The sequence below is a fragment of the Rhea americana genome, unplaced genomic scaffold (assembly GCF_003343005.1).
Source record: "Rhea americana isolate MKP2758 unplaced genomic scaffold, rheAme1 scaffold_38, whole genome shotgun sequence".
Lineage (NCBI taxonomy): Eukaryota > Metazoa > Chordata > Aves > Rheiformes > Rheidae > Rhea > Rhea americana.
In genome coordinates, this window is record NW_028186512.1 from 5,936,316 (window position 1) to 5,962,521 (window position 26,206).

At 35.4% G+C, this 26,206-nt stretch overlaps 1 long non-coding RNA gene across 1 annotated transcript in view; it reads right to left on the reverse strand.

Annotated features, from left to right (window-relative positions):
- Window positions 1-6,273: 6,273 nt before the first annotated feature.
- Window positions 6,274-26,206, reverse strand: part of LOC146591285 (uncharacterized) — a 53,472-nt gene continuing 33,539 nt past the window's right edge. The window contains exons 3-5 of the long non-coding RNA XR_014896841.1: window positions 22,520-22,570; window positions 12,183-12,331; window positions 6,274-6,705 (exon numbers count right to left, since the gene is read on the reverse strand). This is a non-coding gene — a long non-coding RNA (uncharacterized LOC146591285). The remainder of the gene's footprint in view (window positions 6,706-12,182; window positions 12,332-22,519; window positions 22,571-26,206) is intronic.

Genomic DNA, 26,206 nt, shown 5'->3' on the forward strand with positions numbered 1-26,206 from the left:
TTGCTATGAATTTGAAGGGATGGTACTTCCAGCTCAAAAAGTAAGTTATTCCAGTTATTCAATTTATTTGCAAATGTAGTTTAGATAGAATTGATTGGAAATTTTTACTAGATTTTTATGTAACATTTTCTCTAGCACTGCTTATTTTTTTCAGAGTGTTTTGTGGTAAATAATGAGCACACAAAATATGCTGCTTTGGTGGTATGCCTGAACCAACGGGCAGCGTCTCAGGCTATAACCCATCTTTCACCTTGGATGGTTCACTACTCAGTAAGGGTTGACAGGAARTATTCAGATGGCATCCGTGACATGCCTGAGTTCAGGACATGACATTCTCATTCCACTGATGCCAAGGTCTGATGATCCCAGTTACCTGAAAATGCAGCTCAAGCTGGTAGGTAATTGTAATAAATAAAAGCTGTGGCAAAAGGCAAAAAGAACAGACAAACAAAATGTCTTTGCAGTGTTCCAGCCTTTAGAAATCCAAGTTTTACTGAAGCTTTTTGCACTATGAAAACTTTCAGGGATCCTACGAAATGCCTTTATTTCATGTTTTTACCCAACACTGTTAAGAGAATCACGGTCTGCTGCACAAGGGTGATAGTATAAGAACATGAGATAGGTTTTTAAAGCATGAAAAAAACCTACAAATTTTGAAATAAAGTGATAATGGTTGAATTAGTTCTACAGAACTAAAATTAACATTTTGAACTGTCTATTTTGAAATGAATATTTTTCAATCAAATGTTTAATATAGATTTCTAGTAGTGCTGAGTTATCTTTCTTTCTCATCAAAGTATTAAGGAAAGACTCACTATGAATTATTTGAGAAGGAAGGATTTCTAGTAGTGCCTTTTCAGAGCATAAATTATCTATACCCTTGATTCTGTGAGGTTTCAGGGCTCCTACACTCTCCTCCTAAAGAAGCAATGGAAAAAAATATATTACTTTTTCTAGTTAGATGCATTCAAAGCCTTGCTATCAGTTTTTTTTAAAATTTCGAGATGAATTTTTAGCAGAGCATTGACACTTGCATTGTTAATGTGCCTTCAGGCATGTAATTAGTAGAAGAGTTTAATCTTTTATATTCCATAGTTTGATCATAATAAATAAGCTCAGAGAAACTAAAAAGTATTGACCAGCATCTTTGATAAAAGAAAATTCTAAGTACCACTTGAAGGTACTTTCATAAATTTGAATGCATATCATTAGCTCTGCATAACTACATCAGAGAGCATATTCAGTTATTATTATTATTATTATTGGTATATCAGTCCAGACCCTGGAGATCTTTTTTCCCCCTCATTCTCTCCCTATATTTGTTTAGAAACTTTTGTTACTATTCAATATTCATTGAAAAACTTGAAAACTGCCATCTCTAGCAACTGGATAAATGAATGATTTATTCTATAGCTGATTCCACGCTAACAAGTTCAATCAGTCATTAGCAAATAATGTCTGGTAAGCTAGCCAGTAAGATGAAGCTCTTTACATTTAATATTTTGAATATGCAGTGAGGAATGAAATTATGGTACCGTTAAAGTAAAATAGGAATTTGCCATTGAATTAACAGAACCAAAGCCAAACTTGAGAAGTCTACGCTTTGGGTTTTACTAATTTTAACTCTTTTACTTAACTCTTTTACTCTTAAACTCTTATAAAATATTACATCGAAAGCTTTGAATTTCTGAACTCTACACTTTTCTCAAAGATGGATCAATCAGACCAGCCACTGATTAATATCAGCTGGTGAAACAATCCACAGGACTTTTTTACAGAGCACCCAAAATTTTTCTTCACTTTAGAGTTATGAAACATTTGTAATTAAATGGATATTATATATTTTCAATGACATAGAATAAATAAATCCTATTGGCCACGATAAAAATGTTTGAGAACCTAATAGCCAATCTGTAAGTAAATCTGGGAAGACAACAGAGCTGTAAGTCTAGAAAAAAAACATGGTTACCAGTGGAAATAGAAAGGTGCCTGCTCACAAACTGCAATTTTGAAGAAGGAGTACAGAAAGGAACGTGATTGCTCCTAACCGGAGTGCTTACCTAAGAAAGAGAGAGAGAAAGTGTTGCCTTCTGTGTTTTATACTGACATCTCCTTCACTTTTGACAGGTTTTTGGCATGCCTTTCTGGCCACCTGGCTCCCACCCCGAGTGAGACCCAACACCTCGGTGCGCCTCCTCGGAGTTGGTTTATTTCAGTTCAGGCAATGGGGGAAGGAGAATCAAAGTGGCACCTTTCCAGCTGCTTTTTCTTGCTGTTCAGCAAAATTGGCAGTCCTGCTCCAGGGAGTCTAATGCTTAGGTACCTGGTTCCTCAAACCGCGCGTGGGCAGTGTTTCCCAGGGATGACAAATTTTGCTTGGGAGCTCATCTGCCCCTGCTGCCACCCTTGACTCCAACCTTCAGAATTTCGATGTCAGAAGGTGCAGGCGCTCAGACACACAGCTGAAAGCGATGAAGAGAGTCTCCCGGGCAACTCTTAGCRTGTCTTTTTCTGTTTCTTCTTCCGGATGGCTTCCTACATACACTTTGTCCTGCATGCTAGCCCACAGAGAAATGTGAAGTTCCCAGCATAGGAAAGGTGAGTTTCTGGCTGCACCTACAGTTATTTTGCCACTGCAAAGACAAACTTAATCAGAAGTTCTAATTACTAGTTTCTGATTATTTTATCTCTGTACATATTAAAAGCCACAATAGCTTTTTGTCTCTGAATATTTCAAAATGAAATTGATATATTTGTGACTTGTGATTCAGAGAATGTAGTGAACATACTATTGAAAAATCCACAAAGCAGTTCTGAAGGTAGGATATGAAATACAGGCCACACACACAAAATAATATCTAATAACAAATCATAAAGTAAACCTTGTTTGATATTAATTTCAGTAACAATACCAAACTGTATTTAATGCAGTTGTATTTATTCATGTAGTTTTTAGTTACTTCACACTCTTCAGGACTCTTTATATTTGAAGAAATACCTACAGATGTGACCTATAATGTATGACACTTAAGGAACARCAATTTACATATTTTAAGTACTGTTTATATAAACAAAAATAATTGAACATAACAGTGTTTTAAAGCATTGTCCAAACCAATGGTAGAAATTGCTAGAATTTTTTTCTTTTCTCTTTGTAGGCAACTTGCACTAGAAACTAACAGTTTTTTTTTTTGTCTGTAATGTACTATAGACAGTGAAAAATGGTTCCACAAGCTCTGTGTTGTAAAAAATATCCTATATAGTTTCTCTAATAGCAAATGCATATTACCACTTTTTTCTTTTTTCTTTTTTTTTTTTTTGATAGGATCCTTCAGATGGAGAATGTGTCATGCTGTAGTACTCTAAGTTTTAAAGTTATTTAATTAATAGGTGCATAGACTGCAATATTTTTTTCCCCCAGTGAGACAGACACCTACACTGTTAGTACTGTGAAGACACCATTTTCTAAGAGTTCAGGGAAAAATGTTATAACAACTGAATTTTCAAAAGTACAGAAAGATAAGAACCTTTGCTCTTTTATCCTGAAAGTATTTCTTCTTTCAGAGCATGTGTGCCAAATACAATTTGTAGAAAGATTTTGTATAGGTTTCCTCCACAAAGACCAAGATCTTAACTTGTCCCATATTTGTTAGCAGAGTCAAAGGTGTATAAATGAGGTCCAGATGTTACTATGAAGTTAAACTGAGTCAGGACAAGTTGACAGTCTAGCCAGGTCCTAAATGAAATAAAATGGCATTTACATCATATGTTAAATTACTAAAGTAGAAGCACACACACCACTCCCATCTAGCCACTTCACTACAAATCTTAATCCAGCGCCTGCATTTTCTCAGACTGTTATCTCATCCTTTTCCGTAAACAAACAACAGTGAGACCAGAAGGAACTTAGTGAAGCCAGCATTTAGTCTGTATGAAAGGCAGCTTTTTAAAACTCCTTTGTCTTTTTTTTTTCCTTTATAGGGCAGATCATTACTTCTGTATTTATAATGACATTATCAAGACTTTCCACCTAGGAATAAGAGGAAGTCTGACAGATTCTACATAGGTATTAGAGATCCCAAACTCTTTTTCAAATTAAGTTAGTAACGAGCTTTTCTCCTGTCAGATGTCAAAATCAGTTGACTCCACTATTTCTGCACACATAATTCTCAGAACTAAATGAAATAGTGGATTTAATATGTTTTTAATTAATTTAGCTGTCTCTAGACAATTTCTTGATTGCTTTCTTTTATATAGCTGAATTGGAATACTTTCTTTTTCTTCCTTTCAGAGGACTTTTTTTTTTCAAATTAGTTACTTAGATTTGCCTATTTATAAACTACTTATCTGTGAAAATACAAAAATGAATCCGTTTCCCATTCTTATTCTAAATTATTCTGTTACATATAATTTGTGTTCATATTTTCAGTAAAATATAACTTTTTGAAACTAATATTTTGACTTCCATTAACAAAAGAAATGTACTGTAACCAGAGACACTCTTTCTAAGTGCAATTTTACTGATTTCTCTCCAAAGAGACCCTTAAAATGAGATTGTGTGAAGGAAGAAAACTACATTTATTGTTTTATTTCTCTTTGGATAATGACAAAAGTCAAATAGTCATAGTTTAATATGTGTTGTAGAAGGAAAAGCCAAAAAAGCCAAAAAGTTTCTGGTAACTAGAAAAGAGGGTGTCAAATCTCATACGGAGTATTTCAAATAACATCATTTAGCCTATCATTCTTTATTTCTTTAAACAGTGAAGTCAAGACTCTGTTTTCCTGAAAAAAATGCACTTTACCCACTGCTTAGTATCTTCTATATTTAATCAAAGCATTGAAAGAGATAAAAATCCGGTAGAAAAAAGTAACATGGTGTGATTGAAGACTATAATACATATTCAACAAGAGCTCATTTAAGATAGTGGAGATCATCTTAAGCTAGCTTTTTCTAAAAGCTCTCTGTTTTTGCAAGATTTSATTTTTTTTAATAAAAGTTTGTAACTTAGTACTTTTTGAGGGGTTTTGAATATATACAAGTTGTAAAAATTAACATTCTCCCCTCCTCAATCTTTCCCCACACCTCCTTCAACAAAAAACCATGTATTTCTGACTTTTATGTAGTAGCTATATAGAAAGATCTGATTTTTTTTCTTTTAAATTCTCTCTCTCATGCAAGGTGCAAGAGATAGGCAAACAAGGCCCTGACAAAATATTTTGTGTTTCAAATTTTAGATTTAATTTTAGATAGGTCCTGAGCCAATCAATTTGAAAATGTATTCACAGTGAAGAAATGGTTCTGTGTGACTTGAAAACTGTATAATAAGATGTATTTTGCATGAACTTTCTAACCTAATGAAGCAACAATTACATCATTTCAGTAAATTAAACAGAGTATGTAATTAGGTTATTTAAAAGTTTTAAAATGGACAATTGTTTATTCATACAATAATGTATAGGTATATATTTGAAGGATGAGCTGCTCTGATTTTTAAATTGTTATATTTCTCAAACTTTTAGTACCTTAAGTTAATCAGTGTTTGATAAAAGTATCAGAAGGATGAATCAACATTATGACAAAACCCAGCAAGTTCTACCGTGAAAAAATATTTCAGCTCCAAACTAGCCCTGCCCGATCTATCATACCTCTGTAGCTAGAGTCCAYTCATCGTGCCGCAAGCTTCATTTAACCTGGGTAGTGGCAGAGCAAGTGAGACACAGTCGCTCCGGGTGACTTGCTGATCGTCTCCCCCCTCTCCTGCCTTGCTGGGGAGCAGGCTGCTGCGGCAGGCGGCCGGTGGTGCCGAACTTCCCAGCTGCAACTACGACCTGCCTACCAGGAGCGACGTGAAGACGGATGGTCTCTGGCCTCATCTGGGAAGCAGTAGCTCCGGGCCGTGACTTTGCGGTCGATTCAGAGCCCGGCTCTGTGGGTACGCTCTCCGGGGGGGAAGGCAGCAGCTGTGGGATCTTCTCCCCACAAAGCGCCTGCCCACCCAGGCAGGGCAGGGGCAGCACTTAGGCTATTGACCCTGCTCTGCCCAAGGGGATGGGCTCCCTCAGGGTGACTGGAGGATAGACTAAGCTTATACTTTAGCAGAGGAACCAAATCATAAGTTGCTTTTCATTAAAAAGTATTAATCCTTGGGGCTACTGTTGGCACATGTATTACGTTTCCAACTTCAGACAGCTAGACACGCTGTATGTCCTCAACCCGAGAAGCATTGCTTGTATTAATAACGTAACAGAAATGACACCACTGTGTCATCAGACGTGGTCACCATGCTCCTGTACATCACAGGCTATTGAAAAAAAACTGAATATACTCCTTTTCATTTTCTTTGTGGTCCCCTGCAGCTCCCTTGCAGTTTTGAGGAGCTGTTTCTGTTTTGCATATAATGTTGGTGTGATGGGAAAAAGTCATTATGTAGAGGCTATGTGCATTAAGGGAAGCCAGGAGGCTCTAAACAAGGCTGGAGCGTATGGTTTGCACTATATCTTAGCTGCAAGCGTGGCAAAACTCCTGCCTGTGTCTGGTAGAGCAGAGATGTCAAGGATACGGATGCKATAATGTTAGGGCATTGCCAACAGCATTGTACTGACTTACAGATGTGAAGACTTGCTGGAAATTTCTCGAAGGGAAGGAACAGAGCTTAAAAGTACATAATCTCATTTCCATGCTTTTGTGTCAATAATGGAATCCTCCTAGGATAGGAAATTGAACACAACAGATGTTTATGTAAATTACTTAATAGAATTAAAAAAAAAAGAAATCAACGTTTTTAGAAAATTGTAATATGGACTTTAACAGGCAGCTGTTGAAGGAAGCACGAACATGGCAATGTTATCTATATTCAACTTGCTTGGAGGCTGGAGGAGTCTTTCTCACAAGGCTTATTGCTTGAATTGGGGGTGCATGAAATGTTAAAATATTACTTCTTTTTTTTTAATCTTTTTTTAGATTAAAGTTAACAAATTCTACAAGCTGAAGCAACATGAAACTAAATTTAACAAAAGTCATTTGGTTTTTGTACTGCCCTACAGCACAAGTGCAGGTTACTCTGTGTAATGATAAAAAAATCAAAGAAAAACAAATAAAACCTTACAATACATCTATAGTTTCCCAAAACAACAATAATTTATATTGGATAAAATACTCTTCACTGTGAGTTGTTGAATATTGCTCACAGAATACATTAACGTCTCAAAGTTGCTGTTATTCATTAAATAAATTATTCAAGAAATAGTCTTTTGCAGTATTTGACCAGCTCTCTATCTGGTTTGAATGCCAACTCATTGAACAAATTGTTCAAAAGATAACAGCTTGATTCATGTATAATGTATTTGAAAAGCTTCTTTTCTACTTCTTACCAGCTCTACTTAGACCAAGTAATATCCTGTGCATTTATTAATAATTTGTCATTTGGTTGGCAAAAATGAATAAAGGCAGCAATAAGGGACAGACTCTGACTTCCCCTGAGGTCAATGGGAGTTTTGCCATTAGCTTCTAAAGAGTCGTGGGTTTCACTGGAATGTTTAAATGATGACTTTGAAATGTGATGCACATTGTTAGTGTATTTAAGTTTATCTAAACTTGAAAGTACTGAATATATTTTGATATCCTACACTGCTGACAATGTGCCATAATATTTTGGTATAAATTTTCTATAGATGATTGATGTAGGAATAGAATCGTTGTCCAGTGTGAACAGAGCTATGTGTTTTAAAGAGTTACCTCTATTAAGAGTCATTCTTTGAGCTTTTTTTTAGTCTGTAAATCGCAGAAAGTATAAAAATCACAGTATGAACACAATGGTGATTTTGACTTTTTTTTGGGGGGGGAGGGGGGGAGGAATAAATATATAAACAAAAAACTTGCAAATTCCTACAATCTCTGTGCTTTATAAGAAGCTGGAGTCAGAGGTGATACACAATAAGCAAGTTTCCAGAAGTCTGTTTGCTGATCATTCCTTGCATGCTGGAGATGAAGTGACAATGATAAAAGACTCATGCTGTTGATTATATTAGACAGGACAGGACAAAATAGCACAAGATGTATTAATGTTGAAGTTAAATTTAAATCCAGGTATAAATGACTTCAGGCAGTGTGCATAAAGCACTGCCTGAAAACTTTGTATTTATACAACAGTAGGGGTTCATCTACATAATATGATATGTACCAACATTTTTTAGCAATGAAGCTAGTAACAACACTGATTTGGAAATCCATGGATTATCCTATTATTTGTAGGCACTGCATTGTACATGGGACTCATTTTCAATTATTTCTCCTTGTAAACCTTCAGTCTTTTTCACAGGCACTACTTTCCAAAGTACCATCATCATCTTATACGTGTGACCTTCAATTCTTGTGGTTTTTTTTTTTTTTATCATGTTTAAATGACATCAGCTTATCAAATCTAATATTGACCCATTCTTGCCATTTAGTATTCCAGTAATAATGCTTCTCCATTCATTTTTTAAATGAAATGCTTTAAATGGAATGAGAAAGGTTTTGAATACCATTAAGCCCTGCAAACTTTCTCATAGGATCCCTACTAAAAACGCTTGAATGGTAAGTATATAAAAACATTTTAAGAACGTGCTGTTGGCTGTTGATTCACGAACAGCACAAGAGTTTTAATAAGCCTAACGCTCAAAAGGAGGTCTAAAGCCTGAGACCTGTTTGTATGTGAGAGTTTTCATRACTCCTGCCCAAGGTGCAATTAGAGTTGCTGATTTGTGTTTTGCTCATTATGGAAGTAAGGGAGTAGGAAGAATATTCTCTGGGAGRAATCAAAAACTCAGGCATTTTCTTTATCTTGTTTTGAAGTGTATTTAGCTAAACAGCCTTCTTTTGAGTTAATTATTTGATTGTTTCTAGGGGTAATATCTGGTAATACGGGATGCTAGAGAGACCTTTTCTAATATAGCAGTGTTTCAACTGAATCTTAGGAGTGCGCAATCATTTTGTGGCACTAATCAACCTAATCGGGTTCCTGGAATTCTCAGACCTGTTTATTTTGTATATGTATTTTTAAATTTAGATTTAAATGGATGTCTGCTTTATTTAGCAGGATTTTCAAATGATTGCAAACAATTACCCACCTGAACTAAAGAGGTGACTGAGGATAGCTAATGAGATTTGAAATATTTTTTTTTCAGAGTGAAGCGGTGTATTCCCAGAAGAATATCATAATAGAATAAGGCATTTACTAGAAGAGCTAACACTCTGGTTATTAAGATGTTGCAGTACAAGCAGATGGCAGGTAAAGCGGTGTGCACCTGCATCAGCTGCATGCAGGTGTAATTTTCCTGTTCTTTCCCTTCCCTGCCTCTTCCCATTTTGCTGCTGTGCTCTGTAGTTTATAGAGCAGCAAAAAGTTCATCCAACAGGAAAAAAGGTGGCATCCAGTGTGTATAAACCTCTAGAAATGATTAACCACAGCTAGTAAAACACTGTCAGTTTTTCCCTCTTTGCCCTTCAATTTTGAAATAAAAACTGGAAATAACACAAAAACCTTTCTGTAAAATATTTGAGGCAAATATAGAATTTTTTTTTTGATATCTGTCAGTGTAAACAATTTAATAGGCCTGTATATACCTAGCATGACTGAACCTTAGCTGGTTTTATATTACTGTTAAACAAACCATGTTTCTGTACGGACCTTCAGTTTGTGAGTTCCTGATCTAAAAGAAATAACAAAGAGGTGAAAGTAATTGCATGGTGAAAATGGAATGAAATGTTTCTCTCCAACATTTTCTACTACAGTTATTGTAGATATTGATAGATTTATTGCATCAGTTATCATAGCTGTAATAGCTGACTACTATCAATAGGTCACCTCCTAGAAAATCTCCCAATGAGAGAGMAGCTAAAAAGGAACTCTAAGTTATTGTAACTAATTATTGAAAAATGTGCTAACTGTAAACTAGTGCATCTGAAGTCAGTATGAGTTGGAATATTTAGATAACGTGTATTTGAGACCAGCTCTTGTACACACTTATATAATTCCAGGTACGAACTAATTGATCTAAGCAGTTTTGTTTGGATGGGAAAATGGAACTTTGGTTATCAGGTTTGATTTCTCTTGATTTCTTGTTCCAGTCAATACTTAAGATAAGAAAGGTTCTCTGAGAATGTAAAGGCTCGAAGGTTTCACTCTGATGCTATTACCTGCTCCATATCATCACTTGACCTGGAAGATTTAGAAAAAAGAGCAACCGGATGATTTTTGCATCCTAAGGAGAGAGATTACCATGCTAGTTATGGGGATCAGAAGTGAATATGCCACACTTTATTTTTACAGATACAGATAAATTTTTACAGTAATTTCTTTCTATTGTTTTGAAAYTTAGCCATAGCTAAAATAATAACAGTGGTTCTGCATCAAAATAACTGTAATAATTTTTGTGATAAGCATGTCCTTCTTTTCAGAAATCTCTTGGTTTCTTTGACTTTTGTCTTAAAGGGAGATTGTTTAGAAATCACAACTGGTGTTAAAATCAGTTACCTGCTAATCTTTGCAAAATTCATTGGTGGTGCCTTAAGCAGGGCTATACAGAGTACAAGTTGAAAGCTTACCACATTTTGTTGATCTATGAAAAAAGCTGATATGAGGTACCTGAAGTTCAAACTACTTCTCTCCCAAGCGATCATGCAGTATGGACTGTTTCTTTATTCATCTTTAATGCAAGAAGTGCAAGCCACTCAAACCTTAAATGCCAGCCTGCTACTTGAAATGTATTTGAATAACACAATTTGCAGTTTCATGGAAAGCCTTGATCATTTTTCTTAGGGGGAAAAAAAAAGAGAGTGAGTGAGTGATTTGGAGAATATCTAATTAATATGAATGAAATTTGAGGTTGCTTAATAATTTTGGGGGGGGGTGAGAGGGCAAGGGTATTTTACTTAAGATGTCTTAAATAGGCACCAAATTGAGACGATCAGATTCCATACTTATCTCAATCAAATCTTGCTTCTACTTAATAGTATATTCTCTTTCTCTGCGAATTAATAGAGGATCTTGGGTTGATGCCTGAGGTACTGGAGCCTTCAACTCTTTAGATATCTAATAGTTTGCTGAAGATGATCCTACCTGTTGTGATGATTTTGGCAAGATAAGATTGACTAAGTGTATTGCTAAGAGTTGAAAATACTGCAGACTCTTTAGTCTTAGCTACTAATGTAACACTGTTATGTATCCTGGATGTGGTAAGTGAAGACTGAGAAACAGGAATAAATAAGAGCAGTAAAAAAATAATCTATAATGAGGTATTTGGCTTACAGCAGAAGTGTACCTATCTATTGACAGTATCTCTATAAAGAGCAATGTGAATAAGCACGAGTTCTTTTTAGCTATAAAGATTAAACCCACAGATGGGTAATAAATTGAAATCCCATCAAGATAGAATGTTACTTTAAAAGCAAATGATCATTATTTTAGCTGTTAGTACTATATTGGTGAGGATCTGTTAAAGGAAGATGTCAGTATATAATTTTTTCTAGGTAAATGTTTTTTTTAAAAGGAGCACTCAGTGGATCATATTTGAAATGTGAAAATGTTTATACAGTAGATTCACTGCTTTTTGTTGGGTTTATTTTTTTCTGTATTAACTTTTGTATTTCAGACACTTGTGCTTCAGCAAAAATGTTGTTCTTTTCGTGTTCTTTCTTTTCACTTCAACTGAGAGAGAAGGCATTCTTAATGCTTACCAGGGTACCATGGGGTGCTGCTGTGGGAATGAGTTTGTTACCACAAGTACATTAACCGGACTCAGTAATGCTCCAAGAGGAAGAAGAAAGAATGATTTCCACATGCCTTAATGATAATTTTCATTTTTTTTTTTCTCCTTGGCATCCTTCTTAGCAGTCTCAGGAGATACTGCTTTGTTTGTAAAATAAGAGGCTGAATTATACTTTAAAGCCTTGTGACAGCTTGAAACGTGAACAGGTTAAAAAACATGGAAGCTTTCCTTGTGTACATATTAGGAAATTAAATAAAACTAGGCAGTGAAATTGAAATCTCTTCCTGGAAGCTAAAGATAGTCCTGCACCAAATCCATGGAGGCATATTTCTAAGTTCTAGAGCAAAATTTTTTTAGAAAAAATCTCTAGTGTATTTTGCTTGGCTTGTCGTTTACAGCTAACTACAACTCCATACCACATGCTTTGATCATACCTGGTTTCAAAATAAAGGGATAGAGAGGAGAGCACTGTACAGTTTGTTTCTCTGTTCTCCATTCTTAAATGTAGATGTCCTGAATCTAGAAGAGCACCAATCTTCTGGACTGTAACTCTTGCAGTTCTCCTCCCTCCTAACTTCAGTACCTGTTCAAACAGCAAATGTGAGATGAAAGGGGAAAATATTGTAGCACATCACTTAACACCTGCTTGAAACAGGTTACATTTAAATTACCCCCAAAAGAGTCTTAGTGCTCACTTGTATTTTAGATATTATAACAATATTATAATAAAATATGCTCATCCATTATTCATACATGTAATCAAAACATAAGACTATCAAAATAGCACATGACAGAGAACTTATGTGGACATATGTTTCTATTCAGAATTATGATTTGAAAGAAAAGATATAAACAAGATCTCGGGGAGCTGACCTACTGTGCCTTATTGTTTTTAATTAACTATTTTCTTATTGCTAACTTCTCTTAAATGAGTTTAGCCTGCAGTAATGTCACATAGTTTACCTAAAGAGGACACACTTTTATAAATTTAAACATGGGGAAACTTAACAGTACTTATGCAAATGGACAGATACTACAACACTGGTAATGTGCTGCTGCAGTAACTTGCAGTGATGTGTTTATGTAGCTATGTCTCATGGTTCATATTTTCTAGAGGAAAGTGTCATAAGAATTATTAAACAAAAAGAAAAAATATTTTCGTGAGATACCCGGTAACACTCTCCACAGATTAATTCTTGCATTCTCCTCTGCCCCTCTTCCCCCATGGAGAGATCTCAATAGGAGACAGTAGATTCTTTCTGATATTTGGAACCTATAGTGACTTAAACGGTTTTTTGTCTTGTGTTAACATCCTGAGACATTCCATAATTTATATTGTGCTCAGAGTGGTAGATATGTAAGACATAAAAGCAGTAAGACAATCTGCCTGGAAAATATACAGCCAGAGTGATGCCATTCATTTTAAATGGAAGATTAAAGCTACCTTTTTGTTCTTTCATATTGTTTCTCTCCAATTTATTTTATCCTTCTTCCCCATCCCCACTCCCTGGAAATAAATCTATTTTTCTATTTACTGATCTATTTTGCATAGTTGGTGGCCACATTTAGATTGGAACTTGGGTTTTTGTCGTATGTAAAAAAWAACTTTAAAAAGTTCCTGGTTCCTAGTGCTACCTAGGAACTCTTGATTGTTTCTTAGTTAATAGTAGTAATGATAATTCAGTTTCCACAGCTATCGTTTCCTACCATTTCCTGCTGCAGGCTGCAGCTGTTGTTTCCTGCAGCACTTGATTGCCTGCTATTCTAGTTTCTTGAATTCTATTGATTCACTTCATGATTTTTTTTCTGAGGCATAAAAAATTCTTTCCTAGATCCCACTACATATAAACTTTTTTTTTTCATTAAAATAAACCAGACTAGTCATTTTACAATGTCTTATTTAGGAAGAGTGGCATACCACCAAACTCTTTTCTGCTTGTACTATTTAAGAAAAAAAATAAGATTTTTGAATTTAGTCTTCATGGAGGTGGATGGAAATTTTACTTTCTTCAAGGGAATGGTTTACAGACCTTGTCATATTTATAATGAAAAAGGAGAATACAATATTTAAAAGAACTTTTTTTTTTGTAAATGGCAAAAAAGTCACAAATCTCTTCAGAATTTTCTTAACTAAAATTTTAAATATGTCATGTGTCTTCACTCTCTTCAGTCACAGTGTAAGAATAAATGAGCCTATATATCAAAGGTATTTTAAGGCTTCACAGTTAGTGTCTGCTATGTTTCAGTTGTTTTTGTTTAGAAATTTTTTTCTAAGTAGGAAGTCTTAAATGGAGACAAAAATGCAGTCCAGATTTTAAAGAGTGCTCTAATATGACTTGACTTTGTTTTTAGTATTGATTTATATTTCTTTTATCTTTGTCCTAGGGAATGCCATATTTATTGCAAAAGAGTGGGTTATGTTACTCCTTGAATAGCTGTGTGATTACCAAAGTTCACTGAAAAGTGTGACTGTTCTCACCTGAACAAGAGGCATTCAGAAATGCCTCCAGAATGTTAATTTTATCCTTCACAAATTCAAGATACAGTGAAAGATGATCAGGTTGACATCTGAAGAGAAGTAGCAGCATTGACCTGATAATTTAGCAAGTTTAAAAGAAAAAAGTGCAGTAACTTTTAATTGAAGTTGTTATAGTAGTTTAAAAAGGAAAACACCACTAGATATAGTTAACTATTGGTGATGATTGGTGCCAAGCATCAAACTTTATCCATGTTATATACCTTATCATTAAGCAATTAATTCGGCCACATAAGAGGTAAGATCAGTCCGCTGTCATCTTTGTTTTCATGGAGAAAAAAAGATGTTGAGTTTGAACAATATTTTATGTTGTTACCTTTCATGCTGCAGTAGATTTTACTAAAGAAAAGAAAAAAAATAAAAGACCTAATCCTTCTAGTTTTAATCCTGCTGCCTTAACAGGTTGGACTCATACCGTTGCTAGCAATTGTTCGAAAACAAAATCCATACAAAACGCTAGGGAGCCTCCACATTTCTTAGGCTGAGAGAGGTCCCTAAAAGCACCCAAAATCAACTAAATAGGTAGAAATATAAGGTAGTAATATTCAGAATTTAAATCTCTCCAGATATAAACTGAATGCATATGTTATGGGAATCATATTTATTCTTTTAGCTTGGATTGTTTACTTCATAACATATTACATTCCACTGACTCTCCTATGTTGCCTTTCATCAGGTGAGGAGATCGGAGGTAACAACATGACAAGGAAGGTAAGTAGACAAACTATTAATGTTTTCTATATTATTGGATGCCTTATGTCTATTCTAAAGGTTATAAGACAAGTAACAAAGCAGAATATATACCAATGGCCATACAAATTACATTCTGATGGTTTGATAAAATAAGCAATAAGGTAGATAAATTACATAAGTAAAGGAACTATTCAGCAGATAATCAGCCTAGTACATCTCAGCTGCTAGTAATGCTCCCAGGTGTATTCTGTCTATATAGTTTGTTTAGTTTTGTTACCATACAAGGGAAGTGTTTTCCCTGTAACACAATGATAACCTTAGCCACATGATTCTGTGTAACAACATCAATGAGCGATAGATGAAATTGTCACTTTCTTTTGCATTTTTTGTATTTTATACTTTAAAACAATCCACCCTGTTCAGAATCTGAATTTACTGCATGTGCATTTGCTATGAAATCTCACACTATGAAAATTCACAAAGAGTATTATTTATTAATAAAATTTTTAATGAGAGATTTCTGAGACTTACAAATTTTCAGCTATTTCAGAGAGGACCTGTTTTCCCTTGAAATGTTGCCATGCTAAGTATGATTTTCACAGGGCAGGAAGTTAAGCATGTATATAATTCTTTGTGGGATTACAGTTCATAGATATTGCTGGAGAAATGCCTTTGGTGTGCTAGACCAATTATAATATGATATTCTGGCTAAGAGGAAGGAACTTTTTGTAAAGCATAGTGAAAAGTGGGAAGATATAGCAGCTTCTCTCTTTTATGACTGTAATGAGTACATCATTTATTTGCCCTGAAGAGTTTCTAAGCGGAAGAGATGAGATGCATGAAAGAATGAAAAGTGAACYGCATAAGTTCACCTAGCAGGTCAATGCAAAGAGAATTCAAAGTGTCCGTTAGCCCATGCAGCTTTGGAAAAGCTTGTGCRCAGAGCACAAATGGACAGAGAATTATCTGAGGTCTTTTCTGTGAAATTGATTTTAAGGTGTCATTGTACTGCTTTTCAATATTCTAATAGATGCAAACCATCCTCTCTATCCCTAATACATAGGATGTGACTTTCAACTTTAGGGCTCAGCATACCAGAAAAAATAGCTGCAACATTAACCAGAACTTGTCATAATTGATTAAGGACATTTCTGGAAGTCGTTTTATTTTTGTGAGTTTTTTTTTCTGAGAATTACAACATGTCTAGAGATAGGGGGGGAAAAGGAAAGCAAGATTTAGATGCTTAGATGCAAAATTATTGTGCTACCATTATTTAACCAGCTACTGATGGAGCAGTATCCATAGATAACTTACATTTCAGTAGTAAAAATCCCTGTATTTCTAATTCTGTTTCTGCACCTACTACTTAGGAGAGTTCTGCAGCTCAGTGCTTATCTAACATCTGCCTCAAATTTGTTTCAAGCTTGATTAGGATCTATAAAGAGATGTTTCCTAACCTATCTCATGCAAGGAGATTTTCTGAAGTGAATGTTGTGCAAGAACATCTAAGGAATCAACTTCTATACAGAGAAACATTTGTATATTTTTTAAAAATATGTCTGAAAGCAACATTGCTGCCTTGTTTTTCTTTCTTAAAAAATTATTTGCCCTCCAATAGCTCTTGTACAGACAGTAGAAAACCTACATTAAATTCAAGACTTCTCCATCTGAAACAATTTACAACCATATCGTCCATTTCTTTGGAGACTCCCTCAAACATAGTTTTCTTGAAAAGGGAATGTATCTCATTGTTGGGATCCAAGAGGGGGTTGCTTTTTCAACTAGACAGAAGAGCTGCGTTTAGGAACAGCTTCACAGAATCAAGTGGCATCAGCCACTTGGATTCCTGCTGCATTTGTTAGAAATTCTGCTGCTGCTGCATGACACCAGGGCAGCCTTTATAACATGTACTCTGGCAGTGAGCAAATCCTCTGCGTGGTATTTCCAGCATTGTCCATCCTTCTATACTTCCTGTGCTGTGGGAGTGTGTTGTCTACTGCTTTGCTTGTCTCTAATAAGCAAGATGTGTATGTAAGCAGGGGCCTTGCAGTGTCAAGGGATGAACTTGTTCCCACTGTCATTGGAGCCATCCCAGCCTGTATACATACAAAATATCCAGAATGATTCCTATACTGAAATGAGAAGGGATTGCTGTATTATATAGTGGGACAATGTGGCATAACTCAGCAGTGCAGTGTTGTGTAAAATGATCTGTAAGGCCATGAACTCTTTGAGGGGTCTTTGAAACTGTTGGTGATGCAAGTGTTGATCATATCCAAGGCATTTTAACAGTGTCCCTCAACTAAGCGACAGCTGTCTCCATCTTCTGTCTTACCTCTGTTCAAATGTGAACTAAATTCCATTCAGTTTTACAAAAAAAAATGCATCAGGCCTTATGAATTTCATTCTATTTTGCATCTGTTATTTTCAGATTGCAATTTCTTTCAGAATTTCTTCTTTCACTGTACACTATTTGCATACATGGAATACATTTATTCTTCCTCCTGGCACCTTCCACTTTGTGTCTAAGCTTTTGGACACAATAATACATCTGAACTTCTGTGTACTTGTACCCAACCTCACAGTGGACTCTGGACATATGGATATTGGAAAATCAGAATTATGGACTGGAAGTGACGATGCTCTAAACAGGACATTTGAATRACTGGAAGCGCAGGGAGCTAAGTACTTGTTGTTTTGCAAATACTGTTCAGTCTTAATATGATGCTTGTCTCCTCATGAATGAACAAAACCCCATAAGATGCAGTTAAAAATGAGTGGTAACACACTGTTGAAATTTGATTATGATGTCTATTCTATTTCCAAAATAGGCTGTAGTTATTAAAAATAGATTAATCAGAAACAAATCAGGCAGGATATCTGAAGAGGGAGTGGGTTTGTTGCCAAGTGACACAACTATCTCCAAAACTGCATACCCAAAATTATGGAAAATAATTTTTCAAGGTTGCAAAGTGACAGCTTTTCATATGCTCTATCAAAAAAAAAAAARACCATTGCAAAGATTTTGCAAGAGCAGCTTCCTGCTTTAAAGGAAGCCTGCATGCCTTGATCCTCAGCTGCAAGCAGCAATCTGGTCAGCAAGACAACAGAACTATTTGTCTATAAAGAAAACAGCTTTTATTCTTTCATCTGTTTTTAATACATTCATTTTTAAAGGTCAAAGCTGGTCTCAGCCTACCAGTGTTCTCTTATCAAAATAAATTTCCTAAGTCATGGTGAATGTTTTCAGACTAAACTGTTGRACTTACGATAAAAAATGTCAGTTGTCATCAACAATCAGATGCTCTGTACAAAGAGACAGGAGAAGGAATGTCTGCAGCTTGACACACATCATGAATAACAGATTTCTGCATAAGCTTGAAAACACTGTGCACATGCCTTTCAAAGCCTGAGAATTCTGCACTGAACCAAATCTAAACCGATGAATAAGCTATTACCTTTACAGTGCACCAGGAGGTATGCAGACAAATGAAAAATATAAGATATATTTCTTATTTTTAAAGTATCCATTGAATAAAAATCAAATTTCCAGAGAAAACRTAATCAATTTCTCTTTCTATATTAGGCTAATAGGTTTAATTTAGGTACTCATAAAGAGTGAAAAAATGAAATGAAAATATAACAATTTCAACAAACAGGGATACCTTAAGTTCAAAGCTGGAAAATGAAAGCAAAAMGACTTCTGACCTAAATCACACTGGACCTGCCTGGACCCATGCCTGCTTTCCTAGTCTTGCATCACATTCAAACTGAATTTGCTTTTTCAATTTTGCTTTGGATGCAACAAAGTTATTGAGAGAATGAAGTGTTAGATAGAGGAAATATGATTAGAACAACTCATCTCTTGACATCGTTGCCACTTCTGGACACAACCTTCAAAACAATTACCCAGATATTGATTCAGTCACAAAGCCTAGCTGGTACATCTTAAAACCTTGGACACAGATCCATAAAGGGTTTTAGTGATTCAGCCCTTACTGTTTTCTCCCTGGGCTTCTTTAAGAGAGAGCACACACTCTCCATTTTTGCCGTGCTTTCCCCRTGTAAAGCACAGGCACTCGAGGGCTGCATGCACAACTTGCAGCATTTACATGAAGCAGCCATCGGCTAGAAAGCATATATAGTCCTTAGAGCAGGAACCAAAGCAAGGCCCAACTCTGGGTGGATTGCCCGAGCTGCAAGGCTCAGCACGTGCTGTACTGCCGGTCTGTTGGAAGGGGAAGATCAGATGAGAGGCTGAGATGCCCCCTCCTGCAGCACACGGACTTGCCTGTCGTCTGCTTCACAGGGACGAGCATGCGAACTGGCACAGAGACAAGAGAGGAATGAAGCTGAGTCTTGCTCAGCCTGTTTGAGTCCTGGCCAGAAAAGTCCTATTGACCAGAGGGGAGTATGTGGCCACCACTTTCCCCTGCTGTGGTGCCCTGGGGAGTTGTAGCTGCACTACCATTTGGAGCTTGATCCGGTAGATGTGCTGGGAGTCAGCTGACCACAGCAGGACCTTCAGGCAAGGCAGGTGAAAGGCAAGATTTGTGCATTCCTGAAGGCCTTCTGTGTGAGACGAGTGACAGGTTGTAGAGGACCCAAATCAGAATTTTGCTGCCTAGAGAACTTTAAATTTTGAAAACTTTGCTATCTCCAGGTTTATGCAACTGCTGATCGGGGTTTAGCATATCTAATGTTTGATTTGGTACCTAATGCCTTTGTGACTTGGCCTCACGTATTATGAAAATTCATCCCTAGCAATTAAATTGCATTGCATCTGATTTTTAGATCAATTTTATCAGTATTATGATATCTTCTGTTAATACTGGAGACCTATATGCTACCTATAATGTATATCCACCATAAAAGAAGTTCTCTTCCCTGAAAAATGCAGAGCTAGAAGCCCTAATCCTAGGTTACGAACCATTTGCTAGAATCATTATTCCCTGTTGTCTCAGTCTCCGAATAGCCGGAGGCTTTTTAGAAAGGAGAAGTGTTATCTTCCACATAGAATGTGAGGAGTAAAGAAAATAAATGTCCAAGATTCTCTGTGAATATTTTTGAGGTAGGACAGAGTAGAATATTTGAGCCATAACTTTTGAAAACCAGTCCAGCAGAGTTTTCATCTCAGCACTAAGGTGGCAATGTTGGTTAGATACAAGTAGCAGAGTGCCTTTCAGGCTTTGTGTAAAAACTCATTTAGTAGCTCACTTGATGCAACAATTTCACATTTGATGCAGCCAATTAGCTTAAAAAAAAAAATAAAAAAAAAATAAAAAAGCCTACCAAAATTTCAGTTGCCCGAAATTTTTGGGGTGTTGTTTATATGTTTATTTGTTGTTTATATGTTTGGGATGTTGTTATATTTTTACCATAAACAACAATAATCCTTATCTAAAACGCTGCATTACTCGAACAATTATAGTCCATCATATTACTGCTATGTTTCAGAATAATGATATTTCTATAGAAATTCTGAAATTTAGAGAAACATGAAAATGGATACAAATTATGCCAGGCTTTCAGATGCTCTTATAAAAATATTTTTCTGCCTCAGTGATAAACATAAATGCTACTGAACAGCATATTGTAGCAACAATAACAATAAAATTACCTTGCATAATAAATAGCATCTCAAATATAAAAGTAGTTTATCTAGAGGTATAATAGCTGGAAGTATAAAAATGGATGAGGTGGCAAAGTGGGAGAGAGGTGCATCACGACAATAGATGTAACCCTTTCAGTAGAGGAGCAAACAATGGGGAGAAGGATGAAGGGAACAGAACACAGAGAAGCAGGTGATACAAGAGATAATTGTGAAGCAGGGATCAAAAAGTTTCAAACTGGGTAGATCAGACAGACAGAAATGAGTATTTTGTAATTAAGTCATATATTTGAAAATATTTGAAGTGCTGATTGAAAACATTATGCTCCTTCCCATAACACTGAAGCATATGGTAAAAGCTCTTGCCTTACAATATGAATTCCCAAACAGAACRGAGGCTGAACTAATTAGAATGAACTACAGTATATTCTATATTACAATATTTGAACTAGTTCAGGGCTTTTGCTTAGAATACTGAATGTTGGCTGTGAGGAAAGTGCAATATAGGAAGTCTCCTTTAGAAAACAAGTTGGTATTTATACAGTATCTTCTGCAAATGTCACTGTTAAGAACAGTCCTATAACTTCTTTCACACTTCCAGCTTTTCCTACTTTGCATCCATGTTTATAAAAAGTCAGTTTAAACTTCCAGCAAAGTTCATATATCGTGTGATTAAATGTGCTACCAATGAAATCCCTTCCTTTTTCAGCTTCCTTGTGAATAGCAGCGGCATTTTAAAATACCAACATTTGATGGCTTTCTTCTGCAATTCTTAGGCAAAATTTCAACAGAGATCAATGAGAATTTTGTGTGTAAAAATACATAATAGCATCTAGTAAGTAGTTCAAGAGCAGCCATGTCTATGCCAGCCATGTGACAATGAGGTAAGACCGGCCAAGGGCCTGMTGGCTAATCTGAATCTCAGTCTGTGGGTCAAGAAATTTTCACTTTAATGGTAAAGTACACAAAAGAGCATCAGTTCCAAAGTCAACTCCAGAGCTTCCAAACTCCACTGACATGTAGCCTAACCCTTGAGGTACCCAACATTTCTTAAGATATGGTTTTGGCAGGTCCAAAACTACCTTGGTTTTCAAAACACTGAACAGCCTGCCTGGATCTTCTGCAAGTTTCTGGAATATGATTGCCCAATTTTCATAAATTGTTTTGTTTTAAGAAAATTCTTAGGTGTATATCTTCAATCTAAAGGAAGATGATTGTATCCAACTTTCTTCTTGGGGCTTAACACATATTTCTGTCGTGAGTGTTTCATGCTGCTTAACTGCTCATCAGAACTGGACATCTCAACCTGAGCAGACTCAGTTAAAAGGTCTTTGATTCTTTCTAATGTTTACTAAGTAGGTTACGTGATCTCACTACTGATTGACTCAACTAGGTAGGGGGCATACTTTCATTCACAGGCAGTTTTTAACTAAGCACAGTATTAAAAATAAGTTTTACATGTCTTCTCTTTTTTTATGAATGTGACTTTTCTCTAGATAACAGTTAAAGCTTTGAATTTCATTGTTAACAATCACTTGAATTATGAACTCAGGGTAAATTGGCACAATTGCATTGTCTTTGCATTTTTTAACAGTAGCTTCTAAAAGAGCTTAGAGCTGAATCAAATTTTAGTTTCATTAGTCTTATTTATTTATGCTAAAAGATTTGCACTGTAAATCAGCTTTATTATCCATTTCTAAGATTATTCTTTTTATTCTGCTGATGCTACTTAAGAATGCTGAAGAATTGGTGTCCTCATTCCTCTCTCCACTTCCCCCTTTCCATGCAGATATTATAACGCTGCTGACTGGACATCTGCTTGAATTAGATGGCAGAAAAAGTTCTCATAGATTTAATCCAATGATTCTTTTCCATTAACTTATGTTTGTATCTTGTGCTCTCATATTTAAATTATCTGTAGCCATACTTACCAGATTTTACTTTAATGGCTCCTGCCTTTGTTAGAAATACCTCATTGTGTTCTGTGACAACAGAGAAAAATCAAATTATTTAACTGAATCACGTTTAGTTGAGATAGAATGTTGACATAAAAAGCTTTTTGAACAGTTTATTGATTACACTGTAATAGCATTGGCTGCCTGTTGTCTCAGGCATTCTCCTTTAGATTGTAATTACCATCTTATTTACAATCATTATTTGGTATTTGAACACTCTGTGTGTGTCGTCATAATAGAATATGGGAAGCAAGTGTAACGAAAGCAAATGCTCCGTGCAAGATAATCCCACTGCTCTGTCTGTCTTTTAGGCACTTCTGTAAATTATGTAAATATTCATATTTTATTGCTATGGATACCAGGAAGTTGGACAGATTTCAACTGGAGCTATTTGCATCTTATTGTCTAACACACTTTAAATTGCGTAGGTCATAATCTCTAATGTTCAGGATTTAAAAAATAATGTCATCATATAAGCCTAACTATGCTTACTATTTCTGTTCTGATTTGCTTGCTCTGAGAATGACAATAATAATTCAAATTTACTTTGTGATAGAAAAGCAAACAAACCAAAAATTTTAATTAAATTTGGAAGTGCAACCTCTTAGTTTGGAAAATGCAGTATGGAGAGAGAAGATGAAGAGAGATGATGTTATAAAGAGAAAGATATCGAGCTGAAAGCAGTCAGTAACCCATTGATTAGGACACAAGGCTATAGGAGAAATTGGGAACCAGACACACTTTGTTTGATGTACTTTTGATGAATTAAATCAAACACTAAAACTTATTCTGTCATGAAAAACATGTTATTTGTCCAGCTCTAGGTAGTTGTGTAAATTGTACAAAATCTGTATTAAATTCTTTTATTGATAATTCTTTAACTAAGAAAGAATTCTTAATATATAAGAACTTGATTCTTAAATATTCATTGGGTCAGGATATGGATTGTGAGTTTTACTCCTCCATTTTGAGTGTCTTAACTTTGTAGTTCATTTCACCCTAAAATATAGCAAGGATAATTCAAACAGGGCTGAAAAAATATACCTTAAATTCTTTAAGGCAGGAGACAGATTTGAATCCCTATCTCCTGTATCTTCAGGAGAACACTCGTGTGTAAAAAAAAAAAGCTGTTGAAAAATACAGAACTGTCTTTGATATCTTTTATGGGTTCAAAAGATGCTATTTGCTTTTAGGATCATGTTCTGGTAGTACCACATATGTTACAATTTTTTTTCAAAATATGGTCTTTGAAACAAGATCATGGCTTCACGATTTATTCAAACAAGCAGCAGATTTAGAGTAGAAGTAATACAAGGCTTAAAAAGTTTACATTAGCTATCTTAAAAATTCAATGCTATCATAATAATTTTGATATAATATCCTGTTCTTTTACATTCGTATCAGTCAAACAGCACTATATATAAAATGACACATGACTAAAGTGACATGTCGGACCTGAGATAATTTCATAGTTCGTTATTAAAACATAACCTTAGTGATTCTATAACATAACCCCTCTCAGTTATCTTTTGTGTAGTGTGAAGTCTGATTCATTACAAAATACTAGCTAAAGAAAATAGTGAATTACAAATTCACTAGCATGATATGATACATCTGAATGACTGTTAGAATTACATAGAATTATGATTATGAATGATAACTTTTATAAAAATTCTAAATAACACTGTAAGTATTCATTAGCATTAAAATATTTTTATAAATATATTTCTAAACCTTTTTTAGATTTCATGGCGAGACCTTGCTGTTTCTACAGAGCTCCAGTGGGAGAGGAAAATACTGCCAAAGTGGGACTCCAGCTCTGAGCTGATTTTTGCCATCATCACCCAGTCAGCACAAAAATACTTTGTTTCCTGTGCCTTTGTGTGACACACTTTGAGGTAGGTACGACTGCAGATTCCTTGACTCTGCTGCTGCTGAGAGGGGAGGAGTACTTGTCTTTTTGGGATGTTTTCAGCTTTCATTTTGAGACAGAGTTAGGTTGTCGGTACAGCTTCTCTTTCCCAAAGTACATGGCAAATCCTTTATGACTGCATTCAAGTTGAGTTTAAGTCACTAGGTCCAAAAGTATTTCTAGGTCTGTGTATCATAAAGAGTACAATGGCATGGCTCTGCAAACTATGACAGGTTAGGAATATACGCAACAGCAAAGAGAAGTGACAGCAAATGGTTTGGTTTATTACAAGGAAGACGGTAAAAAATAACAGGTTAAAAGTTTTTGTTTTTTGTAAGATGGAATTTAAACRCTGTCAATATTATCATTGCCTTCTCAACAGCATGCATACTACAGCACTTGGAAATAAAGATTTGCCAGATGTTATGAGTAATTAGGCAGACAGAGTGGCTGTTGATAACATCTAGTTTTTCTAACAGACAGTCGCATTCCTCTTCCTCACAGTTTCCTGAGTTCTTTGTCCTAAACTTTATTCTTCCAGCAAAGAAACAGCAGAGAAGATTCTATTTACAAGTCAATCTTATTAATGCCAAGATCACTTAAAGACTGCTAGCCACATGGATTTGGGAATAGTTTTAATAGTGTAATGGAAATATATGAAAATTCCAGAAAATGATTTTGTATAGAAACAGTAAACAAGTTAAAGTACATATATATTGTCAGTCTGACTGTTTTCATAGGTTCAGTATAAAGATTGTCCAAGCAGTGCTSTGGCAAGAGAACAGTAAGTTTTTACGTTCCGTGATGTGAGTATGCCCTAACTGTTGCACTTGAGAAGATACCCGACTTTCTCTTTCTAGGCTGTTCCTTCTACTGAGAAAACGAAATAAGCTGACAATAATACTTAAATATAATATGCTTTCATGATGTTGACCTACATCTATTAAGATATGAACCAAGACAGTCAACTGCTTCATCTATGTTGCTACTAAGTACWGTGAAGTGAAATTGGTTGGTTTATTGCCCCCAAAACAAGTCTTACAATTGGATACTATATTGTGTTCAGCTCTGCTCCTACTCTGCAAGGTAATCATTTCCATTGGTAAAGGGGATAAAAATGCTGATCTAATTTCTGTAGTTCTTGTATATATGAAGAGAAGTACATTATATAAGAATATTTCTCCATGATTGAATAATAGTAATATAAATGTGTGTGTGTGTGTATACATTAATGTAATCGTTGGGATAATAAATGGGAAAAATGGTAAATTCTTTTCTTATGAATCTTTTTTATCTCACTTCAGCTTCATCTAGCATGTCCTACAGCTGGCTGCTGCAAGCCTTTCATATTTGAATACTCTCAGGCTGATTACAACTTGGCACTCCAATTTCCTGGTGATCATGTTTGGTCATTTCATAAAAAAGATATGGTGATCCCCATAACCAGCTTATAAAAGAAAGGCAATCATCTGTGCATTTGTGGGGAGCCCAAACCTAATCATATTTGCTTAGTGTATTCTGAAAACACAATCCATTAGTCATTTGTTACAAAGTCCTGAAATAGCCAGGTCAGTCTTGTTGTATAGTACAACTTCGTCCTTCCCACCTTCTGCTATCCTCACTTGAAACCTACCCTTAAAAGGTTTATATTGCCTCTCCCCAGTGGGAATGGATGCAGTGGGTTAACATGAATCGCTCTTTGGTAACATCACAAAATAGCTGCGCTTTTTTTTTCTTCTCTTTTTTTTTTT